The sequence below is a fragment of the Lathyrus oleraceus genome, chromosome 3 (assembly GCF_024323335.1).
Source record: "Lathyrus oleraceus cultivar Zhongwan6 chromosome 3, CAAS_Psat_ZW6_1.0, whole genome shotgun sequence".
NCBI lineage: Eukaryota > Viridiplantae > Streptophyta > Magnoliopsida > Fabales > Fabaceae > Lathyrus > Lathyrus oleraceus.
This window is the reverse complement of record NC_066581.1, coordinates 481,095,326-481,114,510: the sequence shown is the minus strand read 5'-3', so window position 1 is coordinate 481,114,510 and position 19,185 is coordinate 481,095,326. Positions and strand designations below refer to the sequence as shown.

General features: G+C 36.9%; 1 pseudogene; it reads right to left on the bottom strand.

Annotated features, from left to right (window-relative positions):
• Nucleotides 1-1,818: 1,818 nt before the first annotated feature.
• On the bottom strand, nucleotides 1,819-2,591 carry LOC127131745 (uncharacterized; annotated as a pseudogene).
• Between the last annotated feature and the right edge of the window lie 16,594 nt (nucleotides 2,592-19,185).

Here is a 19,185-nt window from a genome sequence, read left to right as displayed (position 1 = left end):
GTATGCTCGAGCATGGGAGCTTTAAGCGTCTGTCTGTTTGCGGTAGAATGGATGAACTCGGATCGCACTCTAGCAGTTAAACATTGGTTGCTCGCTCATGGAGGCTTAAGCATCGTTCACGGTAGAACGAAAGTAACACGGCCTTTCTGAAAAGGTTTTAAACTGAAAATGAAGCCCAAAGGCAAAACAAAGTTTGATAAGGTGAGTTTGATTTTATTCTAAAATGAGAGTCATGATTTGAACCGTACTAAAGTCTATGAATGGAGGTGAATACAGTGAGCAACTAGGTCATTCGTCCTGCACCCAAAGATATTCAGAATCGGGGTAGGAATTCTCCAGTCTCATTCCTTCTCCATTGCTTAAGGCTCGTATCGTACAATCCTAATCATAGGGTTAATTGTTTTGGAGTTTATTTACAAAAAGGTTTTTGTTTTACTGGGAGAATAAAGGATAGAAAGAGAAACCCTGAACGGTTGAAGTCTGATCTTCAGTCTGATCTTTAATTTGCGCTTCGCACCTGTGTAGAAAGACTTATCAATTATTCGATTTAAATTGCACTAAAGTCTATGAATAGAGACGAATACAGTGAGCAAACAGGTCATTCGTCCTGCACCCAAAGATATTCAGAATGGGGGTAGGAATACTCCAGTCCCATTCATTCCCTATTACTTAAGGCTCATGACGTGCAATCCGCATCATAATCGATGAGTGTTGAATTTGAATCTCCTTGTAGCTTCCCATGATGAAGGGTTATCTTTGAATGATGAAGAGGCTTGTTAATCAACTTGAATCGAGTTGTGCTAAAACCTATGAATAAAGGTGAATACGATGAGCAAACAGGTCATTCGTCATTCACCCACAGATATTCAGAATGGGGATAGGAATACTCCAGTCTCATTCCTTCTCTATTACTTAAAACTCGTGGCACACAACTTGGCTCATGATTAATAAGTGTTGATTTTGACATTTGTAGTGCTTGAATAGTAGTCATGTCTTGTACTAACTTGAATAGCTTGAACTCTCGATCTTGATCTTTGAATCTTGATTGAACTTGGAGATCCAGTATCCAGCATCTTGATCACAATGACTTACTTTATCAAGTGATCAAGGGTCTTTTGATCACTTGACTAAGCTTGGGGAATTAAGCACAGTCAAAGGATTTAGTCAATCAAAGCATACTTTGATCAACCTAATCGGTGGAAAAAATTAATTGAATTGAATGTACAACTACCTAAAGGGTTAATGTTATTTTGGAATTATTTTCTCAAAACCTAAACTATGGAAACATGCAAAAAATGGATTATTTCTACACTAAGGGCAAAACAGTCATTTGACAATTATGGTTATTGAATTGAAATTCCAACTGTGAAAATTCTAATGAAAATTAATGGCAAATTCTAAACTATTCTATTTTCTAAAATTACATTCTAACATTTGATTAAGTCTAAATTCTAAAATTTCTAATCAAATCTAATTACTTCTAATCCTAAAGTTATTTTATTCTAATATTTCTAAAAAATCCATTACAATAATCTAAACATTTTAATAAACCTAAATTCCTAAATTATTCTAGATCCTAACACGCTAATTAATTCTAATCAAATCCTAAAATACACCTAATTAAAAATCTAAAATTAATATTTCCACTTAATTTCTAATGTTTCCTGATTCTAATTCTATAACTAATTAAATCTAAAATTCTAATTGTTTTCCATTAACTCTAAACCTAATGAACCATTAATCCTCTAATTAACCTTCATTAACTAACCTAATAAAATTCTAAATCAAAATCCTAATTCTAATCTCCCATTTTCCTAATTACTCAAACCTAATCAAACAATAATAAGAAACAGCAAGCCCAAAGAAAACAGGAAATGGGCTCTGGCCGAAATGGGGGGTATAAGCCCATTCGCTGGGGGTGTAAACTTCATCGCCAAGTCTTTTTTGCAGCCAGAACACAGTGCCGAAGATAAACACGGCATGGTAATACGTTATCCCGCCAAATTTTATGAACATTATATTCTCCATATTGCTGAAAATACGTTTCCTTTTCCTCACAACATTTAAATTTAAAGAATTCCTCATCAGTGTAAGAAGCACAAATGACTACTGGATTAGTAAAGGGCTTTCCAGCTAGTGATTCAGGAACAACAACTAACACTCTGTATTCCCTCTCCCGTTGAATAAACGCAGGAATCTCAGTTTTCTAAATATCAAAAGCAGCGTTGATAAACATTTAATCTTCGTAAGGCTCAACAGAGAGAGCAGCAATTTCCTGAGTTTTGAGGTTGGCGATGCCGTGAGAGAAAACGAAACGTCCTGCGAAGGAGAAGAGACGGTGGAAACCGGTTAATCTGGAGGTTCAGAAGTTAGTTAGGTTGGGAAAAGTTGATCTAGTACTTTTCTCGGAGAGGAGGGAGACGTAACCGCAAATAGAGATGTAACCGGCAACGTCACCGGGAAGTGAGGCCAACGCCGAGGCTTCGTCGAGAACAGAGTAAATTGCCATCTCAACAAACCACTTAAGCTATGCTGCTCTCTTTTAGCGATTCTGCAATCAGGTAAAGGCTCAGGAGGTGAGGCACATAAGGTGAGGCTATGAAGGATACACAATAACTTCGATGGAAGATTGGAATAGTTTGGTACTTGCGTATATTTTATGTTGGACATGGCGACGTAATGAATGATTTATTGTAATCAGTTTGAACATTGTAATTAATAATTCATCAATGAAGTTAATTGGTTTAAATAACGGATTTTGGTTGTATTCGGTTTTGTATTGTTAATGTTGTGAGAAAAAAAAGATAGATAAATAGACCTTCATGGCCAAAAAAAAATATGATTTCAAAAAGAAAATTTTAACTTGTATCCCTACAGTTAGCCCCATATCCCTACAAAATTTTAAAAATTATCATTCTACCCTTAATTGGTTTTAACCAATTTACCATTTCATTTTTACCATTCAGTTGAAAATTTCAGAAATTACACTTTCACACCCCTCGCACCGAAACTCCTGCAAAAAGACTTCTGGTATGTATTTTTCCAAACCGGAAGACTTCAAGAATGAGTTCCGGAACACATAAATCAATGAACCGGAACACTTCATGAAAGAGTTCCGGTTCAATTAAAAAAAATTTACAAAATCGGAACACTTCTTGAAAGAGTTTCGGTGAACAAATTTATACATACCGGAACTCTTTGGAGAAGTGTTCCGGTATGTATTATATGTGTTCCGGAAGTCTTTCAAGAAGTGTTTCGGTTCGCTTTTTTTTTTAATTTTTTTTTAATTTTTTTTAATTTTTTTAATTTTTAATTTTATTTTTTTATTTTGCAGGAATGGAAAATCTTCCCCAAATATGTGTAGATACTACTGATGCGTTTATAACGATGGAAAGATTTGGTACACGAGAAGAGGTTATCAGATGGATTAAAGAGGTTGGAATCAACAATAAAGTAACTGTTATTATCAACTCGAGTTCCCAAGTTTAACCCGAATTACCAAAGTCGGGTCGAATCCAAAACCAACACAAATTATCAACTTGAATTTCCGGTTTTAACTTGACTTATCAAAATTAACTTCAAAATTAATCTTAAATTTCCAAATTAACCTGACTTATCAAAATTAATCTTGGATTTTCAAATTAACTTGACTTAACTTCAAAATTAATCTTGATTTCCAAATCAATTTAAATTTCCAAATTAACTTGACTTATCAAAATTGACTTGAATTATCAAGCTTAACTTGAAACGATGATTAAATGATTATGGACACTTATGCAATGATCAAGTATGGCTCCACTTTCAAACAATGCCAGACCCAAATTCGAACACATGATGACATAACCAGAATCAGAGACTATTATAGTATGCACCCTAATGGATGAACGACCTTGACTGAAAACGGATCGTGGTCAAAGGAAATGAATGGAAGTAGGAATGTACTAATGAATCAATGCAACAAGACGTATGGAGTCAAGAATCAAATGGATGATTTGAATGATTGACATTGTGAAACCACAATCCTCTAGTTGACTTAATGAATGACACGATGCAGATCATAATGACCAAATAATCCTTCCCATGATCTAGGATCCTCAGGCCAAACCAACAGCTTCAGGTACGTCTGATCGAGGTTTTAGGTACACATCAAGTAGTGAGGCTCACAACCCTTATGAACCGACACGATAGGGTTTTGATCAATCTTCAATCCAAAAGTCTACCAATCGGGGTATTTGAACATCGATCATCTCTGATTAGGATTTTAGATCAAGCACAAAGCTCCACCAACAGTATCTCAAACCATGGGCCCACAATTAAGACTTAGAAGCCCAGTTCATGTACGGAGGCCAAGCAAGAAGATCCCTCAAGGCCAAGAAATAAGGTTGCAACCCACACGATGAGCAATACCCAAAATCTTTAATCCAAACTTGCTTTGTTAACCAAGAACATTGAATTTATGATATTTGTTAATTAATGTTAATCATGAATGAATGATGCATATGCATGAGACATGGATCAGGTTAGAATCACGGGTTTGGTAGAAAAAGCAAAAATTGGGGGCAAATTTTGGGGTATGACAGTATGCCACTAGCTCTCATGAAAGGAAAAAAGGTCAAGTTTCCATACAATGCCATGAAGAATGGGAGATTTACAATCTCACTTACTAGAATGATATGCCTTATTAATCAAATTTAGCTCTATATTAAGCAATCGTAATTGGACTTATATAGAAGTCACAACTATCTGAGACCAGACAATAAAAATATAGGCGTTAATGCATGTTAGAGATTTGGTACAAAGAACCAAACTCCTAAAACATACCACACACTAAAAGAAAATGGGAAGGACCTATCTCAGTCATACTTGTATTGATTCATCTAACATAAGGTCATTGATGAATCAATTAGCTTTTAGATATTAGGGATTTCATTGGTTAAATGAGGGAATGGGGAAGAATAGGGATGAAGATGAAGAGGGAAGGGGAAATAGAAACACAAATTGATCATGAGAGGAAATTCATATGATCAATACCATCCACTCATTTTGGGAGACGAAATGTACATTTCATCAATCCCCTAAATCCAATGGTTTTGATCAAACAAAAGTCAAATCAACCATGACCAAGGCCTAAACAGAAAGTCAAACATCACAAGATCATAAAAATGGCTCAACATAATTTTTAAACATTTAATCAATTAAAAATCACATTAAAAATGAATTAAAATGCATTTTAATTTGGACAAAATCTCAAATCCCTTCAAAACACCAAATAAATGGCCAAGGGATTTATCCTAGGTCAAAGGACCTTAGACAAAAATTTCACAATATTTAAAAAGTCATAAGTATTTTAAAATAATTAAAATATGCATAAAATCATTTAATTCATGAAAAATACCAAAATTATTCCAAAAAATAATTTTAATTCAAAATATGGAAGAAAAAAATATTTAAATATTTTTGATGAAAGTCCCATATTTTTTGGATAAAAATGAAATTTCTATGAATTAAACAAAATAAAAGGATTAAATAGAAAATCAGAAAAAAAAAAAAACAAGGGCCACCAGATCTCCCTCATTAATATAGGTGGCAGATCTTATGGCTAACTATGTGTTATCCACGATGCGCTGCAGTAAACGCACCACGCACATGGTAATCTGAACCAAAGGTTGTGATTAAAACGTTTGAAATAAATCAAAAGGTTGGGAAGGTGCCAATGCACCACCGGAGCCCTAGCGCCGATCTTCTTCTCCGGTGGACCTCACCGGACTGGTCCACCACCAATCTTCACCAAAATAAAAAGTATGGACATTGTTTTAAAGGAAAAATGCTCAGGAGCACGAATCTGGCCTCCATTTCTTCCAATTCCAAGTATATTGAAAGATACATGGATTTGAAATTTGAGGTTCATGATTTGAGTAGCTTCAATTTGACCTCAAAGCAAATCAATCTTGTTGCCTACATTGGTAGGACTTCAACCAACCAAAAATCAAAGAGAATTATGAAGAATTGAGAGAGAATCGAAGACTCAAAGTTTCTGAAAAATCACCTTCGGGTAGCTTGAATCCTTCTTTATCTTGCTTCCAATTGGCCTTGGCTCGACTCTAGAAGCTTGCAGGAAGTGAAATGGATCAAAGAGAGGCCTGGATTCTTGGAGTTTCAATCTCAAAACAGAAGGAGAATTGAAACTCAAATTCAAGTGAAATCTTTAAGTTTATCCTTTAATGGAGGTTGGGGAGGCAATGGTTCAAAGCTTGGGCAAGTCGGGATCCTCTTTCTGATCACAATGACCATGTATTTATAGGGTATCAAGTTGCTTTTCACACACTTTGAAATTTTTCCAATTTTAGCAACTCTGGTGCATGGATGCATGGGCAATGAGTTAGGCCCAATTCATGATGTGATCACATTCCAATTCATGCACAACGGATCCTGCAGCATTAACATGTAAGCATGCAAAAGGAAATGGACAATTGAATTCAAATCTTGCCAAAACAAACATATGAAAGAAACCATGCGCAAGTCCTTGAAACTTGGTCCAAATGAGGTGATCTTGTACTTTTTGGAAAGGTGACATCAAGGGGAACAACTTTGAAGTTTAAAACTTTTCCACTCGAAGCTTGGATCATGATGAATTTTAAGGTGGAAGATTGAGAAATCAAACATATTTGAAACATTTTGAAGTACCAAGTCAAATGACCACTTCTTCCACCTTGAATAACATTTGCTATGAGCTTCAAATGGAAAACGTTCCTTCATAAAAGTTTTATCTCTTTAATCCCTCTTAAATTTGGTCACAAATTTGACTTCATTTGGATTTGACATGAGGGAGTTATGCATTTTAGAAGTTGAGGAAAATTGCTTGTTCAATGATGATGGCCCAAAATGACCCATAATGTTTCCTTTTGGCACATGCCCTTGAAAGTTGAATTTGAAGTTTCTCAAAGAATAAAAGTTGGAGAATACATCTTGAAATTGATCATGAAACTTGTATGGCCTTCATCTCATAAAAATTGAGCAAGTTATGGTCCTTGAAAGTTGACCTTCTAACTAGGGCACAAACAAAATGACCTATAATCGTTCACCATAAAAAATGACTTTCTAAGCAAAACTAGATCTTTCTATCAACATGAAAGTTGTTTGGAATGGAATAAGGAGTAGAATTTCTATTGGAAGCATTTTCATATGACAATAATTGTAGGAGATAGGGTCTAGGGAATCCCAATTTTGACTAGTTGACTTTCTCTCGTCAACCACCTTGAACCAACTTGAAAACTTGAAGTTATATTGATATTTGGGACTCATGGAGGATAATATATGTATATCATGATGTAATATGAAGTATCCCTTGAAATATTTGATCAATTGTTGAAGAAATTTGTTGAGGAAGTCACACAAGATACCCAGATGAATTAGGGTTTCCAAGGCAAACAAGCTTCAAACTCTTGATGAATTCTTGATCAAAATGATAAATTAAAACCATGGGGATCCATATATAATGTTTAGAACCATTATGAACCATTACTTGATTTATCTCTAGTCATGAGGGTCTCAAACCCTAGATATGAGCTTGATGAGGCATATGTGGAGGCACACACTACCTACAAAAGTAATAAAGCTATACATTGACATATTTTTGGTATTTTGGTTAGTAAACAATGAAAAAAAAAGTATGATACAATCAAATAGTGTTTGGTTATCTCTCCCAATGCAAACCCAATGAATAAGGGGTAAGGAGGATGCCAAGGTGTGGTCCCAAAGCCAATGCAAATGATGAGATAGCATGAGGGATCTTAGGGTCAAAATTGGGGTCTTACAATACTCAGATGACAACATCTGCCAATGGGCAATTCTCCCAGTTAAAGCAGGATTCTAAAAAATGTACTTGATTGGATCCATTTTGGATATCAACCAAGTAGTATGATTCAACATATACTAGCGCAGACGTTTAGCAGCCCAAGCCAATGCGCAACATGTCTTCTCAAGCATAGAATACCGAGTCTCACAATCAGTGAACTTCTTACTGAGGTAGTAAATTGCATATTCTTTCTTCCTATATTCATCTTGGTGACCAAGAATACGACCCATACTCTCATCAAGCAAGTCAAATACATGATCAAAGGTCTTCCTTCAACAGGGGGAGACAAAATCGGAGGCTCAAGCAGATACTCTTTGATACTATCAAAAGCTTTTTGGAAATCTTCGGTCCAATCACAAGACTGATCTTTCTGAAGAAGCTTGAATATAGGCGCACATGTGGCAGTCATATGCGATATAAATCTTGAGATATAGTTCAAGCGGCCGAGAAAACCTCTGAATTGCTTCTCAATTTTGGGCACAGGCATCTCTGGTATTGCTTTGACCTTGGCAGGATCAACTTCAATACCTTTCTTGCTGACAATAAAGCCCAACAACTTACCAGAACGAACACCAAAAGTACACTTATTGGGATTCAAGTGGAGTCTATATTTCCTCAAACACTGGAATAACGTCAACAAATGCTCAACATGTTCTTCTTCATCACTTGACTTAGCAATCATATCATCAACATAAACTTCAATCTCTTTATGCATCATATCATGAAAAAGAATGGTCATAGCATTCTGGCACGTTGCACCAGCATTCTTTAAATTGAAAGGCATCACTCTATAACAGAATGTTCCCTAGGGTGTAATGAATGTGGTTTTCTCCATATCTTCAGGTGCCATCTTGATTTGATTATAACTGGAAAATCCATCGATAAATGAGAAGACTTTGAATTTAGTTGTATTGTCTACCAACATATCAATGTGTGATAGAGGAAAATAACCTTTAGGACTGGATTTATTCAAGTCTCTATAATCAAGACACATGCATATCTTTCCATCTTTCTTAGCAACAAGCACAATATTGGCCACCCACTGCGGATATTCTGAGGTAACAAGAAATCCAGCATCAATTTGCTTCTGCACTTCTTCTTTGATCTTCACTACCATATCAGGATGAGTTCTTCTCAACTTCTGCTTGACCGACAGACATTCTGGCTTCAACGACAATCTATGCTCCACAATCTCAGAATCCAAACCAGACATGTCTTGATAGGACCAAGCAAACACATCAAAATATTCACAAAGAAGATCAACCAACCCCTTCTTAGCTTCTGAACACAGTTGAGACCCAATATTGACTTCCTTTACATCATCCTCTGAACCCAAGTTGACTAGTTCAATCTGCTCTTCAAATGGATGAATGGCTTTCTCCTCGTGCTCTAGCAAACGGGATAACTCATCCGATATTTCTTCATCATCATTCTCTTCCTCAGCTTCAAACATAGGGAAATCAAAGTTTAGAGAGGGGTAAGATCATTATATTCAATGGGTTTAAGAACCAACCTGCATAATCATTTGATATTTTGATTTTAGAGAAGTGGGTGCAAACAGATATTATGCAGATGGAAAGATTATTATTTATTTATGTTTTTTGTGATTACCATTTTTAGAAAAAAAAGTAAAAAGTAAAATAAAACATCATAGATATGGATGAATAAAATTGCATTTCATTAATGATAATAAGGAAAATGCCCAATAATGTTCACTTCTCCCTTAGGCATAGGAGAAGGATTTTTTTCTCAAAAATAATAAAAACAAATTACTTAGAACGGTGAGTGACAGTAGGAACATCAACAGCAACCCAGTTGTTGCAAGTCTAGCCATGCGTCACAAAGTCGGCGCAAGCTTCGTCTTCGTCTTTGTCTTCTATAATTGTAGTTGATTGTTGATCATTCTCATGAATGAACCCTCCACTATGGAAAATTGGTTGCATAACCTTGACATTGGCGTTGAATGGCCCTGGTTGAAATCCTAGCCCTGCTATGTTCTTATTCTCGACGACTTCCACAACATGGCCCCGGTTATCAATACTGTCAAGCCTGAATAGCCTCTTGCGCATCTTTCAAAGAAGACATGGGTGGCCCAACTTTATTCAATTCATCAGTAATGGACAAAGCTTAGAACGGAGTTCCAACTTCCTCCTTAGCATCAACATATATAAAAGATGACATGTGACTCACCAACAATGCCTTTTCTCCACCAACAACGATAAGCTTGTCGTTCTTCACAAATTTCAGCTTCTGGTGTAGAGTAGATGTCACGGTTCCAGCTTCATGAATCCACGGCCTCTCTAACAAGCAACTATAAGTCGGGTGGATATCCATTACCTGGAAAGTAGTTTGGAAATCACTCGGACCTATCTTAATTAGAAGGTCCACTTCTTCGATGACAGTTTTACGAGAACCGTCGAACGCTTTAACAACCATGACGCTATACCTCATCGGGGCGCCTTGATAGGATAGTCTTGATAGAGTTGATTTTGGCAACATATTCAGCAATGATCCAGTATCAACCAAAACATTATACAAAGCATCCTCCTTGCAATTCATCGAGATGTGCAACGCTAAATTATGATTTCTGCCTTCCTTAGGAAGCTCTTCATCATAAAAACTCAGATTGTTACAAGAAGTGATGTTGGCAACAATGTGGCCAAACTGATCCACAGTAACATCGTGTTCAACATAAGCCTGTTTAAACACTTTCTTTTGATCAACAATGACAACACATAGATCTTTGATGGTGTTTGGATCAGCTGCTCCACAATGTTAAATTCACTTCTTTTGATCAATCATAACACTTCATCATCATCGTTAGCCTTCAATTAGCTGGATTCACCAGACTAGCATATTGGAGTGCTAACTGGATTCACTGCAGGAATCTCTGTCTTCTTACCTTCAGAAAAATATTCTATAGCCTTCGGAAATACTGAACTGAACACACGACCACTACGGGTCACCTTTGCAATATCCGCAATATTCCCCACCGAGTCTACAACTTGAAGAGGAACCACTTGACCATTTTCAATCATTATGGAATTATACTGGTATGGCACAGCTTTATCGGATGAATAGGGGATGGGACCCACTAACCGTATTACCAATGACGATACCGATCTGTTGACGTTATTGTTGTTGCTACTATCAAATTGAATGACTACCCTCTCAGGGGTCTTGAACACTGGAACTATTACATTCACATGATTACCCCAATGGAGAGACTGGAAGATTTAGATAAGCCCTTCATCCATCAACCTCTGAATATCCCTTTTAATAACACATCCCTGAGGGTTCACATTGCAGATCACACAACCGTCATGGTCATGTTCACAATCACTTACCAAACAAATATCCTTATGCATTGCCACTAAAGATCTTCTGATATAGCGGACATCATAAATTTTGAATTCACCGGGACAACTGTCCACCATATTCACTAATATGTTACCATGAGGAGGCAACATATTTGTTTTCACGTTTGGCGCTCTTTCCTCAAAAGACACCATACCACTCTTCACAAGTGTCATACCCCAAAGTTTGCCTGTTAATTTTTATGATAAATTGATTCATGCATGGCATTCATTTCACATTTGCATTCATTCATTAGCATACATTCTCATATAAATTATAAATTTTAATTTATTTATTATGCGATACAGATATAAAAAATAATAATAATTTTGGTTATCTGTATGATATAAATAAATTATATATATATAAATAAAATAGTTTTAATTTAATGATAAATAAAAATAGATTTGAATTTTAATTGTATAATTAAAATTTTAAATTAATTTTATTTGTTAAAGCTCATTAAATTATAATAACTATTTTTTATAATTTAGTGACTCATGTTCCATTTATTCATTATTTATAAATAGTATTTATTTAGTAATTCACGTTTTTTACTTAATAAAATTTATTTATAAGAGTAACATTTTTTTTAAGCCCATAAATTATAAAATAATTTTGGTTGATATAAGTAAGAATAATTTTGATTTTTTTTTAAATGATGAAAGTAAAAATAGAAATAGGTTTAAATTTTAATTCAATTATGTAACTAAAATTTAAATTAATTTTTATTATTCATTATTTATAATAATATTTGTATTTAATAAATATTTAGCAAGGTTAAACCCTAACTCTCCTAGAGTATAGGAAGGGATCCAAATATTTAGCAAGGTTAAACCCTAACTCTCCTAAAGTATAGGAAGGGATCCAAATATTTAGCAAGGTTAAACCCTAAAGTATAGGAGGGGATCCAAATATTTAGCAAGGTTAAACCCTAATCCACACCATTATAAATACTTCATATGGCTGCAGCGAGGAAGAATGGGAAAAAATAGGAGAGATACAGGAGAAGAAGATACACAAGGCAAGGCAGAAGCAAGAAGATTCACGGGCAGGGAAAAGAGAAGCAACCATAAAGCACTCATAGCCTGAATAAGAACAACACACATACAGTGAGCAAGCTAGAAGAATCAAATCCCCAGTAAGTGTTCATTATGGAATTTGCATCCAGCATGATTACCTTGCAATACTCCTTAATTCATGCATGAATAATATTAGTTTAATATATATATATATATATATTGAGATGATGTATTCATGGTTTGGTGGATGTTGATATTGCTTTATTCAAGTATGCATCTGTTCTTGATATGTCATAGCATGTTGGAGAAATTCTGTTTACATGATTAAAGAATTATATCTGCCATTTAATTATTATTATATGAGTGTTGTTTCTAGCATGATTATGTTTATTTCACATGCTGTTATTACATAATAATGATGATGATGATATAATGGTGATAATATAAATCCTTGGTTGTCTTTAACATGTATGTGTAAGGTTTGTTTTATCATTATCACTTGCAGTAAAGAGAACTAATACATGAGTAAAATAATATAAGCTTCTTGATTTGTGCATGGCTATTTTTATTATTGCATGATGATTACATATGATCTTATTTTATGTGTGTGGTTTGATATAAGATGAAGTTACAGGTTTGTTGTATTCACATGAAAGAGACAGCATGAGAAAAAATAAAGTAGCTTGTCTGTAGCGGTGTATTCGTTGCTATATGATTTATTGATTAAACCATAAGCAAAGCATACAATGAATCGAGTCGCCACCGCACTTTTATTTATCCTAAGGACTGGTTAAAAAGCGAACAAAAACCTAAGAAGTTTTACACGTAGAAAACCAATAAAAGATCAGAGAGTCTGGGTAAGGGGTAAATTACGCAATGGGAAGGTGTTAGGCACCCATCACGTCCTAGGTACTCCTAGGGAGCCCTTTTCACACTTGTTGTATAAAAATGTTTATTTGTTTTGACATATTGTGCAAACATGAATGGGATGATGAGAAAAGAATATACAAGTTAGTTATTTTTGTGTTTGAACGGATGAACCCGTTGCCTACTGTAGCACCTCAAATTTGCACCTATCATTGTACATACCATCTCATATTAGGTCATAGCATATCATGATACATTGCATAGCATTTGCATTGTCCCCAGTTGCCTCAAGAGCAAGCAAGTCAAGAATTAGGTCAAACTGATCAGGAGATCAATCAACCAATCAAGCAAGGGTGTTTCTCATTGAGCCAAGGCCCTAGGGTTGGTCCAACATGTTCACATGACTTGGGGATCCATTTGAAGTGTTTAGGTCAAAGATTGGATGTTCAGAGGTCATCAGTCCATGCACAATCAGTCAGAAACTCTAAAAAGTCAAAGTCAGTCATTTGCAGTGGATGGTGGCCATTCTTGCAGAATTTGGGCACCATGATCAATCATCAAGGGTTCATATATCTTGAGACATCATTTGGAATCAAGATATCAAGGAATTAGGGTTTGGAATTCATCAGAAGGTGCTTCAGTCAAGCAAAACCCTAGAAAGTCAAAGTTGGTCAACTGTGGTTGATTTTATGGTTTTGATGGATGGAAATGGTTTGAGAGAGCTTATTCATGTCCTAATAGGCCTCATATATCATGGCAATCAACATCATTGAAGAATTTGAAGCCAATCAGAAAATTTCCAAAAATAGAAAGTGGACCTGTAATTTCAACTGCCAAAAATGGAAACTTCTTGATCCTCAACTTGCATCATGATACAAGCTTCAAATGAATTTTTGCCCAACATGAAAGTTGAAGATCTTGTTCTTCCATTTTCAAAAAGTCCAAGAACTCTCAAATCCCATGCATGGTTGTCAAGATATGATCAAATCATTTTCGCAAAATCTTGAACTTCAAAAGGCCATATCTCTCAAACCATAAGGCCAAATTTGGTGGGGTTTTTTCCTACAAACCACATTTTTTCTCCTCTTTCCAAAAATATAAACATCATGAACCAAAACCTTGCCAATCAAAATGGCATTTTTTGACCTTTTTCATTTAAAAATCAAGTTTGACCAACCGTTGACTTTTTTGAATTATTGATTTTCACACCATTTGGCCAATTGAGATTTGTTTCATATGGTATTTGTAACATGTTCCAAGCTCAAAGTTGTGCTCATGCTACCATTATACTACTTCCATATCCATATTTTGGAAATTGGCAAATGATGCATTTTTGGTCTTTTTAAGTGAAACAAACTTACCATTCATTGAACCAACAGAAAACAGCAAGTGTAATTGTCATTTGCAGCTGGCCAAGGCCCAATTTCGTGGCATACACTACACCTCCACTCCCATATGACCAAACTTAGCAATTTTTGCAAATAGCTTCATTAAGTTAATTTTTGGGTTAGCACGTGGATTAGCAATGTAAAACAGAAGTATAAGACTTCATTCTCAGCAAATTAAACCCTAGAGCTACAGCCTCCAAGCATCACAACTCTCCCTTTTCTCTCAAATTGCATTTTGGCAAAAATCAAATTTCTGTAAAAGAGCTTCAAACCCTCGAGCCTTTCTGCAGTGTGCCATCATCTGGACATCATCTGGAGCCTTTTGCAAGCACAGTTCATCAACTGGACGGCCATCTTCAAGCTCTGTTTTCAGAAGAACCAACAATGGCAATTCAAATTTTGGGAGCTTCCAGGCATCATTGAGCTAATTTACCTCAAGTTTCCTTCATTCCAAAGCCTTGCGAGCATCTGTTGGAGCTTGGAACATACAAAACATCACTGCATCTTGGATTTTCTTCAGAATCAAGTAAGTATCGATTTCCTTCATTTGCCAAACTACCACATGTTTAGTATAGGTCTTAACATGCTGAAGCTGATGCACTTTGTCTCATATGAATTGGTTGATTAGGTTGTAAGAAATCTGAGATTTAAGTTTTGTGCTCATATGTATTTTTGTTCGAATCTCACTCCATGCTGTGTTATACTGAAAACCATGCTTGGATTTGTCATCACCATGCTTCAATGCTTCTATTGATATGCTCCCTAGCCATTTCTGGAAAGTTTCATGCATGACCATATGTTTGATGATTGATGTTCTTCTGCTTGATTCATGGACCTTGTCGTGTTTCATGGAAAATTGATGACGGATTTATGCTGCTTGATGCTTACTGATGCTATTGCCATGGTTAATTTCGAGTTCTGGGCACTTTGATTTTTGCTCATGTTTAGATGTTGATGATGAATGTACCCTGTTGTGTTAAACCCTAACAATGTGACTTAAACCCTAGCCTGCCCAGAACTTGAACTTGGATTGGTTGGTTGGTTTGAATTTCCTGCGTGTGTACTGTTCTATTGAAATCCAACCAATCAAATTATTTGGTTTCTGTGGCCAAAACGCAGCACTTTGATAAGTGAAGTGCGTATTTACAGCATTGCCACTGGTCAACCCTTGTTTGACCATTCCTTCATCCTTTTTGTTCATGTTTAATCCAAAATGTTCATCAACTTCCATAATTCATATTTAATTCATTTCAACTCCAAAATTTATGGGATTTTTTGCATTGTGACCTGTTGGATGTCTAGTTTTTTACCATGATTTTTAATATTTTTTCTGATCATTGGATTTTAATTGGCTCTAGGGTTTGTGTTATGTGACCAAAAATTGATACATATTGCCAATCCTTTTGTGAAATACTCATGTTGCATCCATTGATTCTGAAATTTTTTTTGGAGAAACTAGACTCGTTCACCTTTGTTTTGGTATAAAGTTTGTGCATTTATCATATGTGGTTTGCTGGATATGATTTTCTGAAGTTAGAGGTTACATTTGGTGTCACACCATGAATGTGCATTTTCCCAATTTTGGTTGACATGCTTCCTTACATCCAAATGGCCCCAAATTTTGCATGATCCCTCCCTTTCATGTCTAGTTCATATGTGAATTTTCTTGGAATTAATTGTGCTGTTTTCCATTTGATTATGAATTTTCTTCCCTGCCTAGTCAATGGTTGACTTTATGTGATACATGTTGCCAAATCATTTGGGAAATCCTCATACCATATTGTATGATCATGAAATTTCATATGTGATAACTAGACATATCAAGCTTTGCATTGGTGTTAATCTCATTCATTTCTCATCTGTTTTCAATTTGATATGATGTTTTGAAGTTGACCCATGCTTGTTGACTTTCATTGTGCTTACTTGAAATTATGTTGACTTCATGATTTTCATTGACTGCCTTCCTCTCATCCAAATGCCATGAAATTTGACATGCTTACCATGCTAGATGTTAGGATTGAGTGTGATTTATTTGATGATTTTTGAAAATGTTTGGGTTGACTTTTGATGCAAGTCATTCTGTTGACTTTTTTGAGCTTTCATTTGCCATGCCTTGCCTTCTTTTGCTTATGAGTTGATGATGATGCATGATATGATTGTGAATCCAATTGAGATAGCTTCTTAAATGTTTGACCTTGACTTTGGTTGACTTTTCTTTGCTGTTTTGACTTTTTCTTTCATCCTTGACCCTAGGCTAGTCCTAGTGGTCTTTTGTACTTACAATTGAGTTAATGTTTCAGGTTAAGCACCAATGCCTCAAAGATCATTCAAACTTGTTTGAACTTGATTGTTTATCATATGCTAACCTTTGTTTTGTAGGTTTGACTCATGTGTTTGAGTCTTGTGCCTTGCACAGTTGACCATCTGTGTTGACTGTTTACCAATTCCTTTTGATTTAAACTTTTGAACTGTTTGCTGATTGTTTTGACTTTTTCAGGTACTTTAGTTGCTCCAGTTCTCTGAACTTGATTTGCTTTGCTTTTTAGCAACTTGCTTGAGGTATAATCTCTGTTACTTCATGTAGTCTGGAGACCCGGCCTGTTATTTGGCCGGGCAAACTGTCTGAAGTCCTCCTTAAGAGGCAATGTTTGTGTATGTTTAAATCTTGTCCTTGTACAGAGTCAAAGACCTCCTAAGTGAAGAGGCAATTGGTAGATCAAAGGGATAAGCAACCTATCCCCTACTATTCAGTGAGTCTTCTCAGTGCTCCCATTACATGGTTGTAGCACTGAGATCTTAACCCAAGATCTTGTGCAATTGCACAGTTGAGTCAGTATTAAATGTGTAGAAGGGTTCCCACTTTCTGAACCCACACATTCTTGTCAAATGCTCTCCCAGGCCCGGGATAGAAGCTGTGAAGTCTCATCTTCACTCACCTTTCATCTGCTTCACCTTAGCCCCTCGATGGCAAGGTTAAGAGCACACTTCACCCCATTCCAGAGGTTTGTTTGTTGAGGTTGATATGACCCCTCGACTAAAACCTAACCCTTGTGTGAGCCTTTTGTGTGTATATAGTGTGTGCTATCTGTGATTGTGATTGCTTTGCCTCTTAGGTTTAGCTTAGACTTGCTCTTGTGCAAGTTAGGTTTAGTTTAGACTAATCCTTGTTTGCTTTCGCCCTCGTTGCGATCCTTTCTCTCGCCCTCGTTGCGATCGAGCCTTTTCCTTTCTCTCGCCCTCGTTGCGATCGAGTCCTTTTTCCCTGCCTGCCGAACTACGGCAACTCTGATTCTCACGATCAGGTGAGATACGTAGGCACGAGACGCGATGTCTTGCCGAGTTTGACTAACAACTAACACTAATTCTCTTCTCTCGCCCTCGTTGCGATTGAGACTTTCCCTTTCTCTTGCCCTAGTTGCAATCGAGTCCTTTTCCCTCCGTGGCCGAACTACGGCAACTCTGATTCTCACGATCAGGTGAGATACGTAGGCACGAGACGCGATGTCTTGCCGAGTTTGACTAACAACTAACACTAATTCTCTTCTCTCGCCCTCGTTGCGATTGAGACTTTCCCTTTCTCTTGCCCTAGTTGCAATCGAGTCCTTTTCCCTCCGTGGCCGAACTACGGCAACTCTGATTCTCATGTTCAGATGAGATACGTAGGCACGAGATGCGATTTCTTGTCGAGTTTGACTAACCACTAACACTAACTCTTTTCTCTCACCCCTGTGTGATTGAGATCTCTCCTTTCTCTTGCCCTCGTTGCGATTGAGACCTCCCCTTTCTCTTGCCCTAGTTGCAATCGAGACCCTTGCTTCTTGTGCAAGTCTTGCTTAAGATAGGTTGGCCCTCGTGCCATTTAGCTAGAAACCTTAACTTAGGGTTGACTTTGCATGACAACATCTAGGCTCGAGTCGTAGTCTCCCTAGAGTTGTGTCTCCCTCTGTTATCTGGTTAGGCTAGATCCTTGTCCCTGCGTAGGGGAACTACATCGCCCTGATCTTCACACCAGATGAAGTATGTAGGCAGGAGATTGAGCTGATCTCTCCGGGCGCCTTTTCTTTTCTTTTGTGTGTTTGTTTGACAGTTATAGGCTCGAGTCCCCGACTCCCTATCTATCTGTTGTGTTGTTTTGGTTCGGATGCTGACATAAGTCCAGTGATTGGCAGTCGGGCTCCACGTTTGCCTGTGTTTGTGTTTGTTTGTGTGCGTGTCAGCCGAGCTACGAATGCTCTGATTCTCCTTCGTCCAAGGAGATACGTATGCATAGGATGCGACATCCTAGCGAGCATGTGTTGTTTCCCCAGTCCGAACTACTTCGACTCTGATGTCTATGCCTGATAGACTAAGTAGGCCCAGGATGCGACATCCTGCCGAGTCAGTCTCAGTCAGTTTCTTTTGTCTCTTTCAGCCAGTGTGTGTGAGTTTGAGCAGTGTTTAGCAACCATTATTCCTTCCTTTTGTGCGTGGATCCCGTAGAGTACTACGGATGCGTAGGGGGCCTAACATCTTCCCTTCGCATAACCGACTCCCGAACCCTTTCTCTTTGGTCGCGAGACCATGTTCTTTCCTAGGTTTACTCTGAGCGTTTCCTTTCCCTCCTTTGGGATAAATAACGCACGGTGGCGGCTCTGTTGTTTCTTTCTTTTCCCGCCGGTTTTTCGCGTAATGCGACAGCTGGCGACTCCACTGGGGA